A 22,221-nucleotide genomic window follows, 5' to 3' on the forward strand; every position below is an offset into this window, starting at 1 on the left:
ACTGTTCCAGGAATTCTGCCTGAAAAAATTTATTGCCTTTGAGATTGATTGAGCTTAACACCTAGAGTTGTACTCTAAAGCAAACAGGCAGCTGCTTCAGAATTTGCAGAAAACAGAAGTCAGGTGCTTAGAACACCCTTATTCTTAGGGGATAAGAAAGGAGAAAATGCACCTGGGGCTTGTGAGGGGAAATCCCTATCTGGAGAGATTCTTTGCTTCCCAAAATTGGGGCTTTTCACCTGCATCTCTATTACCAGTTTCAGTTCCTCATAAAAATACATGCACATGGGCTGGGGTTATGGCTCAGTGGTAGAGTGCTTGCCTAGCACGTGTGAGGCACTGGGTTCGATTCTCAGCACCACATAAAAGTAAATAAAGAAAATAAAGGTCCATCAACATCTAAAAATATTTTTAAAAAATGCATATACATACAAAAGAAGACCTTCACTGTGGAATTTTTCATTTAGATTTTAGGGATTTTGCATTTGAATACACTTTCTTGAAAAACCATAGCCTTGGTATTGAAGAGATATCCAGCCTTCACTTTTGCTTAAAGAGTAACATAGTATAATGGAGTGAACACTGAGGTGGAAATCAAGTGGCCTATGTTCTAGTCAAGCACTTTTATTTGTGAACTTTGTGAACTAGAACAAGATGTTCTTTATCTTCCCATTCTCAGTTTCATCATTTGGTAAGAAAGTTCTGCAAGTTGATTTAGAAGACCTCTCAGTTAAATTGCTCTGCTTTAGTAGCTACCTAGCTCTCAAGAGTCAAATGCTATGATGCTTAAGAGCGTAGGCCTTGGTGTCATGCTGCATAGGTTCATATGCAAATCCAATTACCTACCTGACCCTGGGGAAACTTTTAAACTCATTGAGCCTCAGTTTTATCATATATAAAATGGTAATAATAGTAATATTATTATAGAGTTATGGAACAACTAGACGAATGTCTGGCATGTGGCAAACTTTCAACAAGTCCATTGTTGTTACTATTATTCTGATTCTTATTACTCCCTTGCCAAATTGCCAATCTCATAAGACATCAGTATTGAAAATGTGGCAGTGTCTCTGGAAATCACAATAAAGGTTCCTCCAAAAAGACTAGGAATGGAACCACTGTCTGATCTAGCTATACCATTCCTCTGTGTTTATCCAAAAATCCTAAAGTCAGTATACTATAGCAATATATGCATATCCATCGTATAACAGCACAACTCCCAAGAGTCAAATTATGAAACCAGCCTAGATATACAGCAACATATTAATAAATAAGAAAATGTGGTATATATACACAATGGAGTTTGATTCAGTCATAAAGAACAGAATTATGCCATTTGGTGAAAAATGGATGGAACTAGAGAGGGTCATATTAAGTAAAATAAGCCAGACTCAGAAAGTCAAAGTTTGTACATTTTGTCTCATATATGAAAGTAAGAGGGGAAAAAGAAAAGAAATGGAATCCCATGAAAATAAATAGAAGGGAGACCAGTAGGGTAGAGGAAATGAATCAGGGGGAGGGAGGTCAGGAGGGTAAGGGAAGGTACTGGGGAATAAAATTGATCAAATAATGTTATGTGTATGTATGAATATGCCACAATGAAAGTCACTATTCTGTATAATTATTGTGCACCAATAAAATTAAAAGAAAATAAGATGTGAAAGTGACCAAGAATGTCCCCCAACAAAGGTATTTTCTCTACCATCTCAAATTATAGCTCTAAAGTGTTTTAGCTGGTATGGTGGCACATGCCTGTAGTTCCAGCTATATAGGAAGCTGAGTTAGGAGATTCACTTGAGCCCAGGATTTCAAGACTGGTCTGGGCAACAGTGAGACTTCAGCTGAAAATGAAGAAGGAGGAGGAAGATGATTAATGTTAGTTATCTTATTATGTTCTAAAAATAAAACTGATGAAGTCATTTTGTTCCTTTTTAAATAATGGCTCCCTATCATCTACAAAACAAAGTCCCAACTCTTTGGAATAATAAGCAAGGTCCTCCATGAAGCAGACCCTGCATAACTCTCTAGTTTTACTTTTCACCACCCTTTCATGAATTTTTGTTCTGGTCACAGATGCAGTTCCTCACATACATCCTTCCTTTTCTTTTCTCTGTGTCATTATTTTAGCTATTTTTTAACCCAAAATGTCTTCTCCTGGTATTTCCAACTTTCAAAGTATGGCCAGCATTGAGGCCTAGCTTGAATGATGTTTTCTCCACAAAGTTTTTCCTACTCCTTCAATTCATGGTCTTTTCTCTTCCCTCCAAATTTTCAAAGATCTTTGTAACCTTTGGTGCTTAAATTATGCTGACAGAGATGCTCCCAACCTATGCTTACTACAACATTCAAACAGTAGAGAGAAAATACAAAGACTAGAACAGGTAGGTTTGTGGTCAGGTGAAGCATTATCTTATCAATTTTAAAGATTGTAGTGGGAAGGGATAGTCAAATAAGGCTTCCTGGGGAAGAATAAATTCTAACCTGGGCTTAAAGAAGTAAGGAATATAGATTTCTAGAAGTGATGAGGTTAGGTGATGAGAAATTGGAAAATGTTCTGGTGCTCTAAAAAATGATATAGATTTGGGATAGGAATAAACTAAGTTGCTTTGGATGGTACAGCAAGTTTATGTTAGAGATGGATAGAATGTGAGAAAAATACTACTGTTGCTGATAAAAAAAAACAACAAAATATCTTTGTAGATGAGATAGAAAATGTAGTTCGAGTAAGAGTAATTAGAAGGATTCATATTTGAGTAAAATCTGAAAAACATTAATCAATGTTAGTTTGGTGTATGCTCATTTCCTTGTATTTGACACTCTCCTACTATAACTTTGATCACTTTATCATAGATGAGAAATTTCCAGTACTCATATGGACTGTGTCAATAGAATGTGAAATGCCCATCCCTGGAGATAACAAGAGGCAAATATTCTTTTTTAAAGTTGTATCTGTTCTTTTTAGTTATACAAATAAAAGTAGAATGTATTTTGACATATCATACATACATGGAGTATAATTATTCATTCTTGTGGTTGTACATAATGTGAAGTTACACTGGCTGTGTATTCATATATGAATATAAGGGAAGTTATGTCTGATTCATTCTACTATCTTTCCCATTCCCATTCCCATTCCCTCTCCATTCCCCCCACCCCCATCCAATCAAGTGAATCTCTACTACTCCCAGATAACATTCAGCCTTTGATTTTTCTGGGATTGGCTTATTTCACTTAGCATGATAATCTCCAGTTCCTTCCATTTACCAGCAAATACCATAATTTCATTTTTCTTTATGGCTGATTAATATTCCATTGTGTATATGTACCACATTTTCTTCTTCCATTTATCTGTTAAAGGGCCCCTAAGTTGGTTCCATAGCTTGGCTATTGTGAATTGGTGGCTAAGATCATGGTTGCATGACTATAGTATGCTGATTTTAATTCCTTTGGGTATATGCTGAGGCATGGGATAACTGGCTCAAATGGTGGTTTCATTCCAAGTTTTCTGAGGAATCTCCATACTGCTTTCCAGAGTGGTTGCACCAATTTGTAGTCCTACCAGCAATGTATGAGTGTACCTTTTCCCCACATCCTCACCAACATTTATTGATACTTTTATTATTGATAATTGCTATTCTGACTAGAGTGAGATGAAATCTCAGTGTAGTTTTAACTTGCAAATGCAAATAATCACTAATTGTTAGTGATGTTGTACATTTTTCATGTATTTGTTAACTGATCCTATTATTTCTTCTGTGAAGTGCCTGTTCTGTTCCTTTGCCCATTTATTGATTGGATTTTTTTGTATTAAGTTGTTTGAGTTCTTTATATATCCTGGAGATTAATGCTCTATCTGAGGTGCAGGTGGCAAAGATTTTTTCCCATTCTAAGATTTTCTCCCAGCCTAAGCTCTCTCTTCATGTTTTTGTTTCCTTTGCTCTGAAGAAGATTTTTAGTTTGATACAATCCCATTTATTGCTTCTTGATTTTACTTCTTGTGCTTTAAGAATCTTGTTGAAGAATTCGGTTCCTACACCAACATGATGGAGATTTGGGCCTACTTTTTCTTCTAGTAGGCTCAGTGTCCCTGATCTTATACCTAGGTCCCTGAACCACTTAAGGTTGACTTTTGTGCAGGGTAAGAGATAGGGGTTAAATTTTATTCTGCTACATATGTATATCCACTTTTCCCAGAACCATTTGTTGAAGAGACTGTCTTTCCTCCAGTGTATGTTTACTGCTCCTTTGTCTAGTATGAGAAAACAGTATTTATGTGGGTTTGTCTCTGTCTTCTATTCTGTACCATTGGTCTACATGTCTGCTTTTGTGCTAATACCATGCCATTTTTGTTACTATAACTCTGTAGTATAATTTAAGGTCTTGTATTGTGATGTCTCCTGCTTCACTTTTCTTGCTGTGGCTATTATGAGCCTTAAGAGACAAATGTCATTTAAAGAAAGTATATAGTGGGTGGGTGATTGAACTAGACAAATTTTAATTCTCTTTCTAAATCTAAGATACTTTGGGTATATAATCTTTTGACTACTCTGAAATGATGGGTGAAACAAGAAGAAATTTGAAAGGTATGCATTTTTTATATTTAAGTTTCAAAAGTACATAAATATAGGTTAATTGGGAAAATGGTAGGACTTCAATTAATGTAGCTTAAGACTGAAATAGCTTTTGTTCTTTAGAAGACCATTTAAGTTTTTAGCTATGGTAAAATTGATTGACTGGAAGCAACCAATCCTTCCATTTTAGTTTGAATTAGTGATAATGATTAAGGCAAACTCATTTTAAGACAGATATTCTAGATAAATGCTTCATGTCATTTTATCCCTCCTTCATACCTGATGAATTCTTTCAAGTCAGGCAAATTGCTGGTGTGGTCGCACATGGCTATAATCCCAGTGGCTGAGGCAGAAGGATTGCAAGTTCAAAGCCAGCTTCAGCAACTTAGTGAGGCTCTAGCAACTTTGCAAGATGTTGTCTCTAAATAAAATATATAGAAGAGCTGGGCATGTGACTCAGTGATTGAGTGCCCCTGGGTTCAGTCCTGGTACCAAAAAAAAAAAAAAAAATAGGCAAATGGAGCACCATGTTGAAAAAACATTCTGTTCTACAGTGTTCTTCCTCAAACATACTTTGATATAATTGTTATAAATAAATAATTTAAATACCCTTGGAGCTATAGTTAAATTTAGCATTTATTTTAAATGAACGAGGGCAGTTATAGTTTAGTATTACTATTTTATAGAATGTTAAATGTCATATTTTGAAAAAATGCATAAGTACCTTGAGTCTACAAATTTGTATGGCATCTGTAAATGTGAAGGATATTATGCCAATGACTTTTAGCAGTAATTGATAATTTCTACTCCATTAACTAATTCATTTATTTGTTTATCTAATAAAAACTGTATATATATTAAGCCTCTCTCCTACATGTCAGGCACTTTGCTTGGTGCTTGGAAGACAATAGTGAGAAAAATCTTATTCTAGTCTATTAAAGGAGATAGGGAAAAACTGAATGAATATGATATCATAACTATGATGAGCACTACCAATAAGAGATTCTTGGCACCATAAGGGCCTATGTCATGGATAAATGATCTACCTACAGAGGTGAAGGCTTCTCCTAGGAAATTATGCTTAATCTATGATGTGACAGAAGAGTAGGAAGATAGTCAGATTGGGGTGGGGAGGATTTGAAGAAGTAAAGTGAGTGACTTCCAGCCTAGGGAATAAAATGGTTTCTCAGGAAACAGAGGGAGCATGGCAACTGTGGTGTGTCTAAAGTTTGAAATTTGAGAGAAAAACTGATGTAAGATGGGTTAAAAGATATAGGAATTATCCTATATCTTAGAACATGTTAAAGATTTTAGTCTTTGCTTAATTGAAAAGTTAAAGGATATGGCCATTTTGAAGGACAATTTGGCAGTATATTGAATGCTAAACAGTCATATCATATGATCCACAATCACATGATTTAAAAAGGTGTCCACAAGGGCTGGGATTGTGGCTCAGTGGTAGAGTGCTTGCCTAGCACGTATGAGGCACTGAGTTTGATTCTCAGCACCACGTAAAAATAAATAAAGATATTATGTCCATCTACAACTAAAAAAATAAAATAAAAATAAAGGTGTCCACAAATTCTACCCCTGAACATTTATAGAAACTTTATTAACAATCACCAAAAACTGGAAACAACCAAAATATTCTTCAATAGATAAATGTATAAGAAAACTGTGGCACATCCATGTAATGAAATTCTATTCAGTGATGAAATAAAAGGAACTAGCAGTCATGCAAGAACATGGATTAATCTTAAATATGTGTGGTAAGTTAAAAAAGCCATCTGAAAACTCTATATATAGTGTATGATGCCAATTACATGGTATTCTGGAAAAGGCAAAAATGTATCTCTGGTTATTAGGGGCAGGGAGGAAAATGTATTGGTGAAACTCAGACTTTTGAGAAATTCTGAATGATACTGTATAAGTATACAATACTATGCATTTTTAGAAGCCCATAGAACCTGATAGCACAAAGACTGAAGCTTAATATATTCAAGAAAGCATCATTTAGGAGGTTGGGGATTCCATAATGTGATGCAGAGTGTGATAACACAAACTAACAATGTTATAAACATATGAAACATCAATGAAGGGAATGGGGAAAAAAGGCACTGATCTAAGTAACTGTAGAAATGAGTGGAGTCAGTAACGGTAAAGGCAAAAGAAACTATTCAAAAGTACTGTCCTGTAGTTGATAAAGCTATTTCCTATGAAAGTATGGGTTAAAAGTTCTGATACTGCTATACAGGTATACTAGAAGTGAATAATTAAGTAAATGGATGGTGGATGGTAGGAGTCAGATTTTTCATGTTGGAGTAGAGTAAGAATTTGTAAATAAGCAAAAGGGGAAGGCAAGAATGATCCAGATGGTAATGAATTAGAGCTGGAGATATCAATATGAACTCATATTTAGCTTGAAATAGATATAAATTGTTACATACAGAAATATTTTATACATATGTGTGTATTTGCAAATTAGTAAACACATATATTTTCTTGATATGTCAGCTGAGAAGGCCTAAAAGAATCAACACAGCAGTAGCTAGAATGAGCATATTCAGCACCAGATTTTGGTTTTAATAACATTCTCCAATAGAAGAAACTAGAGCTCCTTTAGTCTTTGTGCTATAAAGTTCTATGGGTTGATTTCAGAACTGGGGTAGGAAATATACAAGGTGATACTGAAGTATCTTATAGTGCTACAAAATAAGGATCAGAAAAGGGTCCACAATGTTGGTGTTATGTCAAAGGATACAGGAACCAACTGAAAGAGTTTTCAATGGACAAAGTTGGAATTTTCCGAGCAGCAAAATAAAGTAGTATTGGGCTGGGATGTGGCTCAAGCGGTAGCGCACTCGCCTGGCATGCGTGCGGCCCGGGTTCGATCCTCAGCACCACATACAAACAAAGATGTTGTGTCTGCCGAGAACTAAAAAATTAATATTAAAATTCTTAAAAAAAATTAAAAAATAAAGTAGTATTGAATTATGTTGCATAGTGCAAAGTAAATACAATGACACCATACTGATATGAATAAATAATTGAATAAATCTATAGTGCACAAGAATTCCATATAATTTAGTAGATACTCTATGTTATGGTTTAGATGTGATGTCCCCCAAAAGCTCACGTGTGAAACAATGCAAAATTGGGAGAAGAAATGTTTCAGTTATAGCCTTATCTAATCAGTGAATTGATCCCTGATGGGATTAACTGAGTGGTGACTGGAGGCAGGTGGGGTTAGGAGGAAGTGGTTGATTGGGGGTGTGGCTGTGGGTTAAGTATTTTGTATCTGAAGAGTAGAGTCACTCTCTGCTTCCTGATCATCATATGGGCTGGTTCTCTTCACCACACTCTTCTGCCATCATATCCTGCCTCACCTTGAGCCCTGAGGAATGGAGCCAGCCACTTATGAACTGAGACCTCTGAAACTGTGAGCCCCTAAATAAACCATTCCTCCTCTACAGTTGTTCTGGTCAGGTCTTTTAGTTGCAGCAGCAAAATAGCTGACTAAAACACTCTACCATCATACAGGTGTGGCATAAATCCCATCTTCTTTAGTGTGGTCTTCTCATGGTAACTTCCTTCTATAATGTACAGTGTTGAAATGTTAATAAAGAATAATTTCACAGTGGAGAAATCTGACAAAACCCTACCTCAGCTAGGTAATCAGGGTCAATATCAACAGTGATAGCTAATATTAATTGTATGTGCTCTTGCTATAACCTGAGGAGAATGGCACTTTACCTCTGTGGTTTTCTCTGAACTTATGACACCAAATTAATCCTGAGGGAAAAAAATCAAACACTCCCCATGGAGGGATATCATACAAAATTCTAGATCAAGATGCCTCAACAATGCCATCAAAAACAAGGAGAATATGAGAAACTGTCATAATCAGAAGGAATCTAAGGAGGGCTGAGGGGTATAGCTTAGTGGTAGCTAGCATGTGTGAAGCACTGGATTTGATCCCCATCATTAAAAAAAAGTCTAAGGAAGCATGATGATGAAGTTTAATGCGTTGTAGCTAGAAAAGTAGAAGAAATCTGAATAATGTATGAACTCTAGATAATAATAATAATGTATCAACATCATTAGTTAATTGTAATGAATATGCTGAATTAATGTAAGAAGCTCATCCTAGGAGAAACTAGGTTCTGGATATGTGGGAACTCTATTATCTTCACAGCCTTTTTTTTTTTTTTTGTAAAGGAACAGTTTTGAAAATAAAGTTTATTCTTGGCATTAAAATGAAACTTTCTGGAAAGTTACACAGGGTTCAGCAAGGTAACCTGGAACCTCAACTAGCCTCTGAGATGTATTATACAGAAACCATGTGTTCCAAGAATGGAGCAAATTATTCAGGAACATAAAGATATATTCTCATGGGGCTTGGGCTATATCTCAGCAGTAGAGTACTTGCCTCGCACATGTGAGGCACTGGGTTCTATCCTCAGCACCGCATAAAAATAAATAAAATAAATAGATATTATGTCCATCTTTATGACAATCTTTTTTAAAAAGATATATTCTCTTGGGGCTGGGGATGTGGCTCAAACGGTAATGCGCTTGCCTGGCATGCACAGGGTACTGGGTTCGATCCTCAGCACCACATATAAATAAAGATGTTGTGTCCGCCGAAAACTAAAAATAAATAAATAAATATTTAAAAAATTCTCTCTCTCTCTCTCTCTCTCTCTCTCTCTCTCTCTCTCTCTCTTTAAAAAAAAGATATATTCTCAGAACACTACCTCAAAGCTCTTAAACGCTTATCTCTGGTACCTCAGTCATAGGACAGTTCAAATTCAGTATTAGAGGAACACCATGCTAACATGTAAGGAAATGATTTTCCCAATTCTGACATATGCTTCACAGAGCTCTATGGTTGGAGAACCACATGGAAACAGAAAGATATAGAGTTTCCATCCACCATTTATAAAGCCTTTCATCTCCCTGACCACGAGTGTTTTTCCTAATGTGTATACATTGAAGTTTCTATGTATTCTTCCAGTGATGAAAGTTGAGGATAAGTGCTATAAAAATGGACAAAAGCATCTTAAAGCATACTTGAGGAACATTTTGTCTGTTAACAGACAAAAGGTCAAGTAACTTGGCTTTACTTAGCATTAATTTTGATATAAAACTATATGGATTGTTTTGTTGTACTGGAGATCTAACACAAAGGCACTTTACCCCAGAGCTACATCCCTAGCCCTTATCTTTTTAAAGTGCTAGGCAAACGCTCCTACCACTGAGCTATAACCACAGCCCCTAAGTTATATTTTTTGGTACTATGGATTGAACCCAGAGGTGATTAACCACTGAGCCACATCCCCAGTCCTTTTTATTTTTTTAAAATATATTTTTAGCTGTAGTTAGACACAATACCTTTATTTTAATGTGGTGCTGAGGATCAAACCCAGCGCCTCACTAGAGCTAGGTGAGCATTTTACCACTGAGCCACAACGCCAGCCCTTTATATTTTATTTCACTAAATTGCTTAGGGCCTTGTTAAATTGCTCAGGCTAGCTTTGAACTTATAATCCTTCTGTCTCAACCTTCCAAATTTCAGGGATTATAAATGTGTGCCACTGCACCTAGCTCAATCTGGTCTTAAAGGTGGACATATATATTAAACTTTATGCAACTGAGTCAGAGCTTCCTATAGATATTTCAGAAACTATTGAAAATACCTAAGATACTTTAATAATAGGCTTTCTCTTATGTTTGATATTTGGAAGAAACAATGTAAGGTGTATGTAAAGCACATAATCACTGAATATCTTTGCATACAGGCCTCCCATTGAATAAATTAGCCACTTATCCTTTACCTATTTAAATGGCCCCTCTGTTAACTCTCATGCTATGAAGACCTGTCTGTGATTTCAGAAGATAGCATTGAGAGTGCCAGACATCACTTCTGTGTGATCTCTGCTAGCAGTACTCTGAAATTGTTTTAGTTGTTTCATTTTATACTCATAGCTGGGTATGATGGTACACACCTATAATCCTGGCTACTCTCTCTTTTTTTTAGTTGTAGATGGACACAATACATTTATGTATTTATTTATTTTATGTGGTGCTGATGATAGAACCCAGTGCCTCACATGCCAGGCAAGCGCTCCTACCACTGAACTATAACCACAGCCCCCAAGTTATAATATTTTAGACATAACATTTAGCATTTCTGTGGATCCAATTGTCAAGGTATTATCAGTTTTTTGAACAAATAAATTTTGAGAAGGTATAAGAGGAAGGAATAAAATGTGACAATGAAGCCCACCATTAACCTTTGATTAGTAGTTGTTTAAGCATGTTGTTTAAAAACTGGAGTTAAGGAATTACCAGAGAGGTTTATGAACCCATAAAATAAGAATTTTAGTCTAACTTTCATCTTTATCAAATGTTAAAGTTAAAGAAATAACTTATAATTAATGTTTCAATGAAAGAGTTTGTCATTGTCCCATATCTTGGTTGTTGCTATTTACATTCCTTTGAGCCTGAATCTTCATAAGCTTTTTAGCCAGTAAATTGGAACACTTCTGTTTCATTGTTCAGATAGAATCAGAGGCCATGTATTTTTCTGTGACAGTATCTACTGCTTCATCCCTAATATATAAGCAAAACCTGAAAATCTACAAAAATAGATGTTTTGTGGTTAACTTAGAAATAATAAGGAAAATACTGCTGTATTGATTTTTGTTTTGGCAAAGGAAATCAATTGTGTATAGTTTATTTCAATCTAAGTAAAATGTGAATTTGTTTAAAAAATAAATCTTATTTTTAAAAAATTATGGGAACTCATTGATGTATTTTAAATAGGGATGGAGGACTGGGAATGATGTAACGTTTTTGTTTTGAGAAGATTATTCTGGTGGATGGATTCAGAACCTCTGAAGCAGTGTAGAAATAAAGTAAGACAAACCAAATGAGTAAAAACAAATGCAGTTTATTCAGAGCTTACTATTGAAAGTTAGTCAACCACCATCATTTGCATTTTGGCAGACTCAAAAGGCAGGCAGAGGAGTGGGCAGGTTTTATAGTGGAAAAATATAAAGCTTCAGATGTGCCTTGATTGGAGGCTGTTGGCAGGGGGAAACTGTAGGTAGGCTAACTAGGAGTGGAACATCCTATGTGATAGATTAGAGATGCCATCTTGGCTTTCTTTTGTTGGCACTAAGTTGGAAACCTCCTTCAAATTAGGGAGGCCGTCACTTATTAATCAAGTTCTGGCCATTTGGGACCCATCATTCTGGAGGTTATTGTTTTGCTTCCTGGATTGATTACTAGAGATAGCCGTCTGAATTTCTACAAGTCTGACAAATAGATATTTGGCATCCTGGGTTGGTGCTGTGGTTTGGATATGGAATGTCCCCCCAAAAGTTCATGTGTTGGAAACATGATTCCCAATGGAGCAAAGTTCAGAGGTGGGGATTTGGGGCAATGATTAGGTTTCTGATCTCATCAGTGGATTAATCCATTGATAGCTAAATGGACTACTGGGAAATTGTATCTAGTTGGAGGAAGTGGGTCACTGGGGACATGCCTATGGGGACAATATTTTGTCCCTGTCCCCTACCTCTCTCTCTGCCTTCTGTTGTCATACATATACTGATCCATACATATACTGATCATACATATACTGATCCATACCCTTCCACCATGATGTTCTGCTTCACCTCAGGCTCAGAACAATGGAGCCAACTGATTATGGACTGATGCTTCTGAAATCATGAGCCAAAATAAAATTTTCCTTCTCTAAGTTGTTCTTGTCAGGTATTTTGGTTAGAGTGTCAAAAGGCTAACATAATTGATTACTGTAAATGATAATTTGGTTTCCTAGGCATGTTGCTGCAGGTTGTAGATCAGAGTTCTAATTTTATATATAGTCTGGCCATTGTCTGTTTGTATATTTAGTCTCTCAGTTGTACGCATGAGATCTATAGGTGCTTATAGTCTATAGAGCTATAAAGAAGAGGAGGTAATGATAAAGAAGTAATACCTAAAACTTTAAGTTGAACACATCTCTGCCTTGAAATCTTGAAATGTCCTAACCTGAGGTGCTACCAGTAAAGTAGATGACTTTATCTTTTGGGCTTTCTTGCCTTTTTGATTTTCCAGCTATTTTTTGGTGGTTCATACTCCTATAGGAATCTCCCTTTATCAGGTCTCATTAATACTGCTAATACTGCAGCTTGGAATTCAGGACTCTAACTCCTCATACCCTTTCCTATCCTGCTACTTATCCCATACTCTCCAGTCCAAGAGAAAGACTTCTCATGGTAGTCAACTGGTCAAAAATTCATACTCACATATAGAAAAGGGCTAGAAGTTTCCATTATTATCCAGCAACATGTTACATTTCATCTAGTAACAACCCTCTTATTATCTGACCCAGGAGAATAATTTAAACTGTGGGCATTTGAGCCTTGTAGGAGAGAAGGGTGGGATGTGAAAGAGGCAAGTATGGAACCATGGTCTTCAAATCAGACTACATAGGTAGATCTTGCCTATTCTGCTTATGTTTAGGATAGCTTCATGATTCAGACAGACTGAGTTAAACATTTTCCTAAATTTGCTCACACTCCTAAAATGTGCTTTTGAGGCTTTAAATTACACATTACATTTCCAGGAATGTACTGGCATGTTTAAGATTTCATGCACTTCCAACCACCTTGGTATCTTTAGAAGATGCCTTACCAATTTAGCACTATCTTTATTTACTGTTTCTGTTATTCCCCAGAGGAGCACTAAATCTTTATCCTTATTTGCCCTCTCTGTTTCTATAAGGAATTACTAAGCAAAAAGATGGTTGAACCCTGAAAAAGAAATTTTTTTCATACCTGATATGACCAATTAACCTGTTTGATTTTTATTTCCCCCTTCCAACACACTGTACCTATTTAAATCCTATGGAGTGGGTGGGCATCATGGAAAGGTGATTTTCACTTGAGGCTAATGAAATAAATCTGCTGAAACAGTCTCAGAATTAGACCAAAACTAGACTAAAGCAATGGGCTCAGCCTCAAAAGCTTAAAGTCAACTGCAGCAATTTTTGCAAAAAGGAGAAGCAATGCCTAGTCTTGGAGTGCTTCCTGGGTGTTTCTCTGACCTACTCTGGTTACCTCATGGTACCACCTGTGAATCATTTGAGCTCATCCCAGGTTGGGTTCCTATAGCTAAAAGAAACCTGCTGACATTTTGCTTGCTAACCAAGGCCACCATGTGGCCTTCATCAGAAATGTGATGATTTTTAAATATGGCAGAAGAAAGACATAAAGAGAAGTTAACTACTGTGATGGAATTTCCCCAAAGCAGAATGCTGCCTTTGCTTGCAAGCCATGAAGCACTGACTCATTTTATTTTTGAAATTGTAGCTAATGAGCTAGACAGGGGAAAGAAAAGATGAAATTCAAACTCATTGCAGGAGGAATCAGCTCCATTTATTGTTAGAGTTTGGAGTTCAACCACACACACACACACACACACACACACACACACACACACACACACACTTTACATCTTGCATTTTTATGATTCATTATAAGAATCTTTATTGAACAGCAACAACTCTACTATTATGTTTTATGGACATGCTCCCTTACTAATTTTCCTTCCAAAAAATTATGTTTGCCTATGCATTTCCAAAGATATTTTTTTTCTTCTGAGAAAAAAAAAAGTCAAGCAGAAACATTGATATAAGTCCCATTTATGGAAATTTGGGTTGATTTTCAACATTTGCCCTGGAATGTAGTTGTAACTCAAGTATGCTTTCTTCTAAGGGGACACCATAAATAAAAATATGTTTTCTCATCCTTCCAGTGCATAAATACAAATATTGCTGGGGAAGCTGAGCCTGTTGACTGTGCAGGAAAAAAAAAGGATAAAGGGATGGAAGGTGAAGAGGTGAGATAAACAGTAGGTGGGGGAAGGGTAGAATTTTTAAAAAGTCCGACCCCCTGTGGGATGAAATCTAGGGCTTGACACATGCTAGGCAGCACTTTACCATTGAGTCACAACCCCAGCTAACAAAAGGACTTGTTTATTGGTAGTTCTTTCACATTCATACACACAGAAACCCCATAATTATCTCCATAAACCCCATACTACATAATTTTTCTTTTCTTATTTCCCAAAGCACTTGGCAGAATGATTTACATATAGAAGGTTGCTTGCATGGGTATTATAAAACATTTTGAGAAAAAGAAATTGGCAGTGGTTTTAAGCTGAAGGCTAAAGAGAAGCAGGTCAGTGATTTAGTAATATAAACCCTAAATTGAGGTTATTTGTTAACATTTTCTGAAAAAACTATTCGGCTTGTGGGTCAAGGTTCTTCACAATTAGGTCTCATTTTTATAAAGGAACATCCTTTATTTTCAGGCATGAACCTTCTATTTATTGTCAAAATATGTCACGTGCCTTTACATTTTTACTTATGTTATATACACTCCCTAACTTGAATTTCTCTTATTCCTCTCTCCTCTCCATCTATCTGCATGTTTCTTAGACTTCAAGGTTCAGACCACATGATACCTTTTCAAAATTTATTTCTAATATTCAATACCACCACTAGCAACCATAGTGATGTTCCCTGACATCATAGTGTGTACAATTCCTTTTGTTCTTAGTAGCTACACTGGTAAGAAGTGAACTTTTGCTTACCTCCCAGACACTGGGCATTATCTATAGTGAACACACACTTAAGTGTCAATTCAAGCTACCTATGTGTTCTGTTTGCCTTCTACAGGGTTTAAAATCCAGCCATTTTTTTAATTAAGAGGATTAACATTTAAAAAATCAGTATTTCTTTTCTCTTGAAAACCAGATTTGGCAATTCTGGGCTAGCATTTCCACAGGATAACAATTGGCTAGAACTATGTAGTAGCTCCCTCCCCCACTTTTTGGGTGGGTATTGCCCTCTTCGTGGCTTGCTTTATTTATCTATATTACCTACTTAATAACTGTATATTTGAGTTTGCAACTTGTATTCTTAGACCTGCATGAATTTCTTGCTTCAGCTGACTTCATAGGACTTTTTTCCCTTATTGAGGTTGTTGTACAACTTGACTTGTTATATGTTCACATTGTGAAATTATTACCACAATTAAGCTAATTAAACTTTTCATCACCTCATGTAGAAAACTATGTTTGTTTTGTTTCTGTGGTGAGAACACTTGATATGTATTCTCTTAGCAAATTTTGGACATACAATATTATGAGGGGTAAACACCAGGAAGTACATTATATTTCCAAAAGTTATTAATCCATAAATGAAAGTTTTTATTCTTTGATCAACATCTCTACATTATTCCCACCCCCAATCCTTGGTAACTACCATTGACTCTCTGTTTCTTTGAGTTCAATTTTTTATATTTCACATATAAGTTAGATTGTGCAGTATTTCTCTTTCTGTGTCTGACTTATTTCTCTTAGCATAATGCCCTCTGGGTTCACCCATGTTGTTGAAAATGTCAGGTCTTCCTTCGTGGTTTGTTTTTTTTTTTTTTTAAGAGAGAGAGGGGGAGAGAGAGAGAGAGAGAGATAGAGAGAGAGAGAGAGAGAGAGAGAGAGAGAGAGAGAGAGAGAGAGAATTTTAATATTTTATTTTTTAGTTCTTGGCGGACACAACATCTTTGTTGGTATGTGGTGCTGAGGATCGAACCCGGGCCGCACGCATGCCAGGTGAGCGCGCTACCGCTTGAGCCACATCACCAGCCCTCTTCCTTCGTTTTTAGGGCTGAACAACATTTCGTTGTGTGTGTTATCCATTCATTGATCATGGACACTTGGTTGCTTCAAATCTTGACTATTGTACAAAATGCTGCAATGAACACAGCATAGAGATATATCTTTGGGATACAAATTTAATATTATTTACATATATCCTCAGAAATAGGATTTCTGGATTATATGATGGTTCTAATTCTAATTTTCTGAGGAATATCCATATTACTGTTTTCTATGATGGCTATGCCAATTTACATTCCCACCAACAGAGCAAAGGGTTTCCCTTTCTCCACATCCTTACCAACACCTATATGTTTAAAATTTTGATAACAGCCTTCCTAACAGGTATGAGGTGATATCTCATTGTGGATTTGAAGATTATTTACTTTGAATACCTTTTCATATACCTGTTTGGTATTTGTGTGTCTTCTTATGAGAAATTTCCATTTAGGTCCTTTGCTCATTTTTAAAATAGGTTTTTTTTTTACTATTTAATTGAATGAATCCTTATATATTTTGGATATTAACTCCTTATTGGATAAATGGTTTCCAAATATTTTCTCCCATTTTATATATTGCTCTTCCTTCTCTCTTTCCTTCCTTCCTTCCTTCCTTCCTTCCTTCCTTCCTTCCTTCCTTCCTTCCTTCCTTTATTTCTCTTTTTAACAAAAGTAATTTATTCTCTCATGATTCTGGGAACTGGAAATAAAAAACCAAGATGTTGGCAGTACTATGCCTCCTCCAAAGGCTCTGAAAGAGAATTTTTCCCTTTTCAAGCTTTGGGTGGCTCTAGGTATTTCTTCACTTGTAGCTGTATCACTCTAATTTTTGCCTCCATTTTCTTCTGTTCCTTTCTTCTCTCTCTCTCTCTCTCTCTCTCTCTCTCTCTCTCTCTCTCTCTCTCTCTCTCTCTCTCTCTCTCTCTCCCCCCCCCCCCAGGGATTGAACACAAGGGCACATAACCAACAAGTCAAATCCCCAGCCCTTCTAAATTAATTGTTTTTGGTGTGGTGCTGAAATGAACCCAGGTCCTCCCACATGCTAGGGTAGTGCTCTACCATGAGCCACATCTCCAGCCCCTTATTTCTGATTTGGAGACATGGTCTCACTGTGTTGCTTAGGGCCTTGCCAACTTGTGGAGGCTGGCTTTAAACTTGCAATATTCCTGCTTCAGCCTTCCAATCCTCTGGGATTACAGGTGTGTGCCACTGCACCTGGCTTCTGTTTCTGTTTTAAAACTTTTATTGGTGTATTGTAATTATACACATCAGTGAGATTCATTGTTACATATTGATATATGTATACAATATAACAATATAATTTAACCAATATCATTCCCCAGTATTTTCCCTTCCCTTCCCTTCCCTTCCCTTCCTTCCACCTCCTGGTCTTCTTCCTCTCCTTTACTGGTCTCCCTTCTATTTTTATGAGATTCCCCCTTTTCTGCCCTGTTTCCTTCTCTTAATTCTACATATGAGAGAAAACATACAACCCTGGACTTTCTGAGTTTGGTTTATTTTGTTTAGCATAATGTTATCAGGTTCCATTCATGTTTTTGCAAATGACATGTCTTTATTTTTTTGTAGCTGAATAAAACTCTATTGTGTATATGTATCACATTTTCTTCATCCATTCTTCTGTTGATGGGCACATAATTGGCTGGTTTCATAATTTGGCTATTATGAATTCTTCCACTATAAATTTAGATATACATGTATTGCTATAGTATGCTGACTGAAATTCCTTTGGGTATATTTCTATTTAGGTCATTTGCCCATATTTTAATAGTGCTGCATTTTTTCTATTAAATTGGATGAGTTCCTCATATATTTTGGCCTGATATAGGTGAGTCATGTGGCAATTTTATTCCTAGTCTCATGAGGAAACTCTATACTGATTTCCATAGTGGTTGTACCAGATTATAATATCACCAACAGTGTTTACTGAGGCAGGTCCCCCCAACCTCATCATCATTTATTATTTATATTCTTGATGACTATCATTCTAACTGTAGTGAGATGAAATCTCAGCTGAGATTACAGGTGTGTGTTACCATGCCTGGCTGCTTTTATCATTTCCTTTGCTAACATTAATTTTGGTTTGCTATGCAGAAACATTTTAGTTTGATATAATTTATCTTTTATTTATTTATTATTTATTTTTTGCACTGGGGATTGAACCCAGGGGTGCTTAACCACTGAGCAACATCCCCAGCTCTTTCATATATTTTATTTTGAGATAGGGTCTTACTAAGCTGCTTAGGTGCTGAGAGCCATGGCCGAGTCTGTATGGCCCCTGGCATTTTGCCAACAGTATTGATTGACAGGCGAGGCATTACTATCCCCCTCGGCCACTACTTTTGAGTTCTCGAACTACTTTGGAGTTCTCGTGGGGATTCCCGGGGATTCCCCAAGAGTTCCCATTGGTTGGGGAAGTGCAGGAGGAGGGATTTCCGGGAGAGAGATTTCCAGCTGGGGGTTCCTGGAGGAGGCACGTGGTGTTCAGGAGAATTCCCCAGGAGCGTGGGTGAAGTGTTTAGTTGCAGTTCAAAAATAAAGTTTGTTCCTGCTTCAGTGGCTCGTGATTTGTGCCCAACCAGACTGCGGCACTTAGGGTCTCCTCAAATTGCTGAGGCTGGCAGTGAACTTGTGATCCTCCTGCCTTAGCCTCCCAAGTTGCTGAGATTACAGGTGTATGCCACTGTACCCAAGTATCTTATTTATTTTTACTTCTGTTTTTTGTACTTTTTATGTCCTTTCAAAAGAATCATTGCCAATACACATGTTGAGGAACTTTCTCCCTGCATTTTCTTCTAAATTTCGGGTTTCATACCTAAGTCTTTAATCCATTTAAGATGATTTTTGTATATGGTGCAAGATAAGAGTCCCACTCCATTCTTTTGCATGTAAACACCCAGTTTTCCCAGCAAAATCTATTTGAGGAGATTGTCTTTTCTTAATTGTGTATTCTTGGCAACTTTGTTGAGGATTTATTGACCATATATGTGTGGGTTTCTTTCTAGGGTCTCTATTCCATTCCATTTGTCTATGTGCCAGTTCCACACTTTGTAATATAATTTAAAATTAGGATTTATGATATCTCCAGCATTGCTCTTCCTTAAGATTATGTAGACTATTTGGGGTCCTTTGTGGTTACATGTGAATTTTAAAATCGTTTTTCTATTTGTGAAAAATACTGTTGGCATTTTGATAGAGATTGCACTGTATCTGTAGATCTTTCAGGATAGTATGGACATTTACCAGTATTAATTCCTCTAATCACTCAAGATCCTTCTATATAGTGTGTGTGTGTGTGTGTGTTTGTGTGTGTACCTTCAGTTTCTTTTATCAATGTTTTTTAGTTATCAGTACCATTATCATGGTGAAATTTGCTCATAAGTATTTTATTATTTTTGTTGATATTGTAAATAGGATTTTTCTTATTTTTTTTCACATAGTTCATTATTAGTGTATAAAAAAGGAACTGATTTTTGTACATTGACTTTGTGAACTGAAACTTTATTAAATTTTTTTATTGGTCTTAAAGGTTTTTGTCAGCTCTTTAGGATTTTCTATATATGAGATCATATCATCTGTGAAAAAGGATAATTTTGCGTCTTCCTTTCTGACTTGGATGCCTTTTGTTTATTTTTCTTTCCTAATTGTTCTAGCTAGGACTTTCGTGATTATTTTGAACAGAAGTGATGAGAATGGGTATCCTTTTCCTTGTCCTTGATCTTAGAGGAAAATCTTTCAGATGTTGATTGGTTTAACTGTACATTTGCCATATATATGGTCTTTATTATGTGGAGGTATCTTTCTTCTATACCTAATTGACTGAGAGATTGTATTATGAAAGGATGTTGATTTTTGTCAAATGCTTCTTCTGCATCTATTTTTATCACTATAAATTTCCCTACTTGAACTGCTTTTCTGTATCCTGCATCTGCTGTTCTCATTATTGCATTTAAAATTTAATTCATTATATTTTTCAACTCCATAATTTATATTTGGTTCTTTCACATAATATTTTTTTATTTTTATTTATTTTTTAGTCATACATGACAGCAGAATGTATTTTGACATATAATACATACATGGAATGTACATACATCAATCATATTGTCTATTCTATTCTGCTGCCCTTCCTATCCTCCCTACTCCTCCCCTCCTCTCCCATCCTTTCTCTCTATCCAATCTAATGTGACACACTTTTTTTTCTTTTTCTCATTACAACATCATATATGTATTCTGTATAACAATGAGGTTCTCCTTCCATCTTCTGTGCAACTCCCCTTCTCCCTCTTTTTCCCTCCCACCTCTCTTCTCTATTTAGTGGTAGTCTTCTTCTCATGCTCTTCCTCCCTATCCCATTTTGAGTCACCCCCCTTATATCAGAGAAGACATTCGGCATTTGTTTTTTAGGGATTGGCTAACTTCACTTAGCATAATCTGCTCTAATGCCATCCATTTGCCTGCAAATGCCATGATTTTATTATTTTTTAGTGCTGAGTAATATTCCATTGTGTATAAATGCCACATTTTTAATCCATTCATCTATTGAAGGACATCTAGGTTGGTTCCAAGTTCTAACTATTGTGAATTGTACTGCTATAAACATTGATGTGGCTGTGTCCCTGTAGTATGCTCTGGAATCTGGAATCGCGATACCACCAATTTCACTCTTCCTGCTTAGAATTACTTTAGCTATTCTGGGTCTCTTGTTTTTCCAGATGAATTTCATGATTGCTTTTTCTATTTCTGCAAGGAATGTCATTGGGATTTTGATGGGAATTGCATTGAATCTGTAAAGTGCTTTTGGTAGTATGGCCATCTTAATAATATTAATTCTACCAATCCATGAGCAAGGTAAATCCTTAATCTTCTAGGGTCTTCTTCTATTTCTTTCTTTAGGGTTCTGTAGTTTTCATTGTACAGCTCTTTCACCTCTTTTTTAAGTTGATTCCCAGGTATTTTATTTTTTTGAGGATATTGTGAATGGAGTAGTTGTCCTCATTTCCATTTCAGAGAATTTGTCACTGATATACAGGAATGTCTTTGATTTATTGGTATTGATTTTATATCCTGCCACTTTGCTGAATTCATTTACTAGTTCTAGAAGTTTCTTGGTTGAAATTTTTGGGTCTGCTAGGTATAGGATCATGTCATTGGCAAATAGTGCTAATTTAAGTTCTTGTTTTCCTATATGTATGCCTTTAATTTCTTTCGTCTGTCTAATTGCTCTGGCTAGTGTTTCAAGAACTATATTGAATAGAAGTGGTGAGAGAGGGCATTCCTGTCTTGTTCCAGATTTTAAAGGGAATGCCTTTAGAATGATGCTGGCCTGAGGATTAGCGTATATAGCTTTTACCATTTTGAGGTAATTTCCTGTTATCCCTAATTTTTCTAGAGTTTTGAACATAAAGGGATGCTGTATTTTGTCGAATGCTTTTTCAGCATCCATCAAGATGATCATATGGTTCTTATATTTAAGTCTATTGATGTGGTGAATTACATTTATTGATTTCCATATATTGAACCAGCCTTGCATCCCAGGGATGAATCCCACTTGGTCATGGTGCACAATCTTTTTGATATGTTTTTGTATCAGATTTGCCAGAATTTTATTGAGGATTTTTGCATCTAAATTCATTAGGGATATTGGTCTGTAGTTTTCTTTCTTTGAGGTGTCTTTATCTGGTTTGGGAATCAGGGTGATATTGGCCTCATAGAATGAATTTGGAAGTACTCCCTCTTTTTCTATCTCCTGAAATAGATTGTAGAGTATTGGTATTAGTTCTTCTTTAAAGTTCTTGTAAAACTCTGCTGTATATCCATCCGGTCCTGGGCTTTTCTTGGTTGGTAGTCTTTTGATGGCTTCTTCTATTTCCTCACTTGATATTGGTCTGTTTAGGTTA

This window comes from Spermophilus citellus (assembly GCF_964194105.1).
Source record: "Spermophilus citellus genome assembly, chromosome: X".
Lineage (NCBI taxonomy): Eukaryota > Metazoa > Chordata > Mammalia > Rodentia > Sciuridae > Spermophilus > Spermophilus citellus.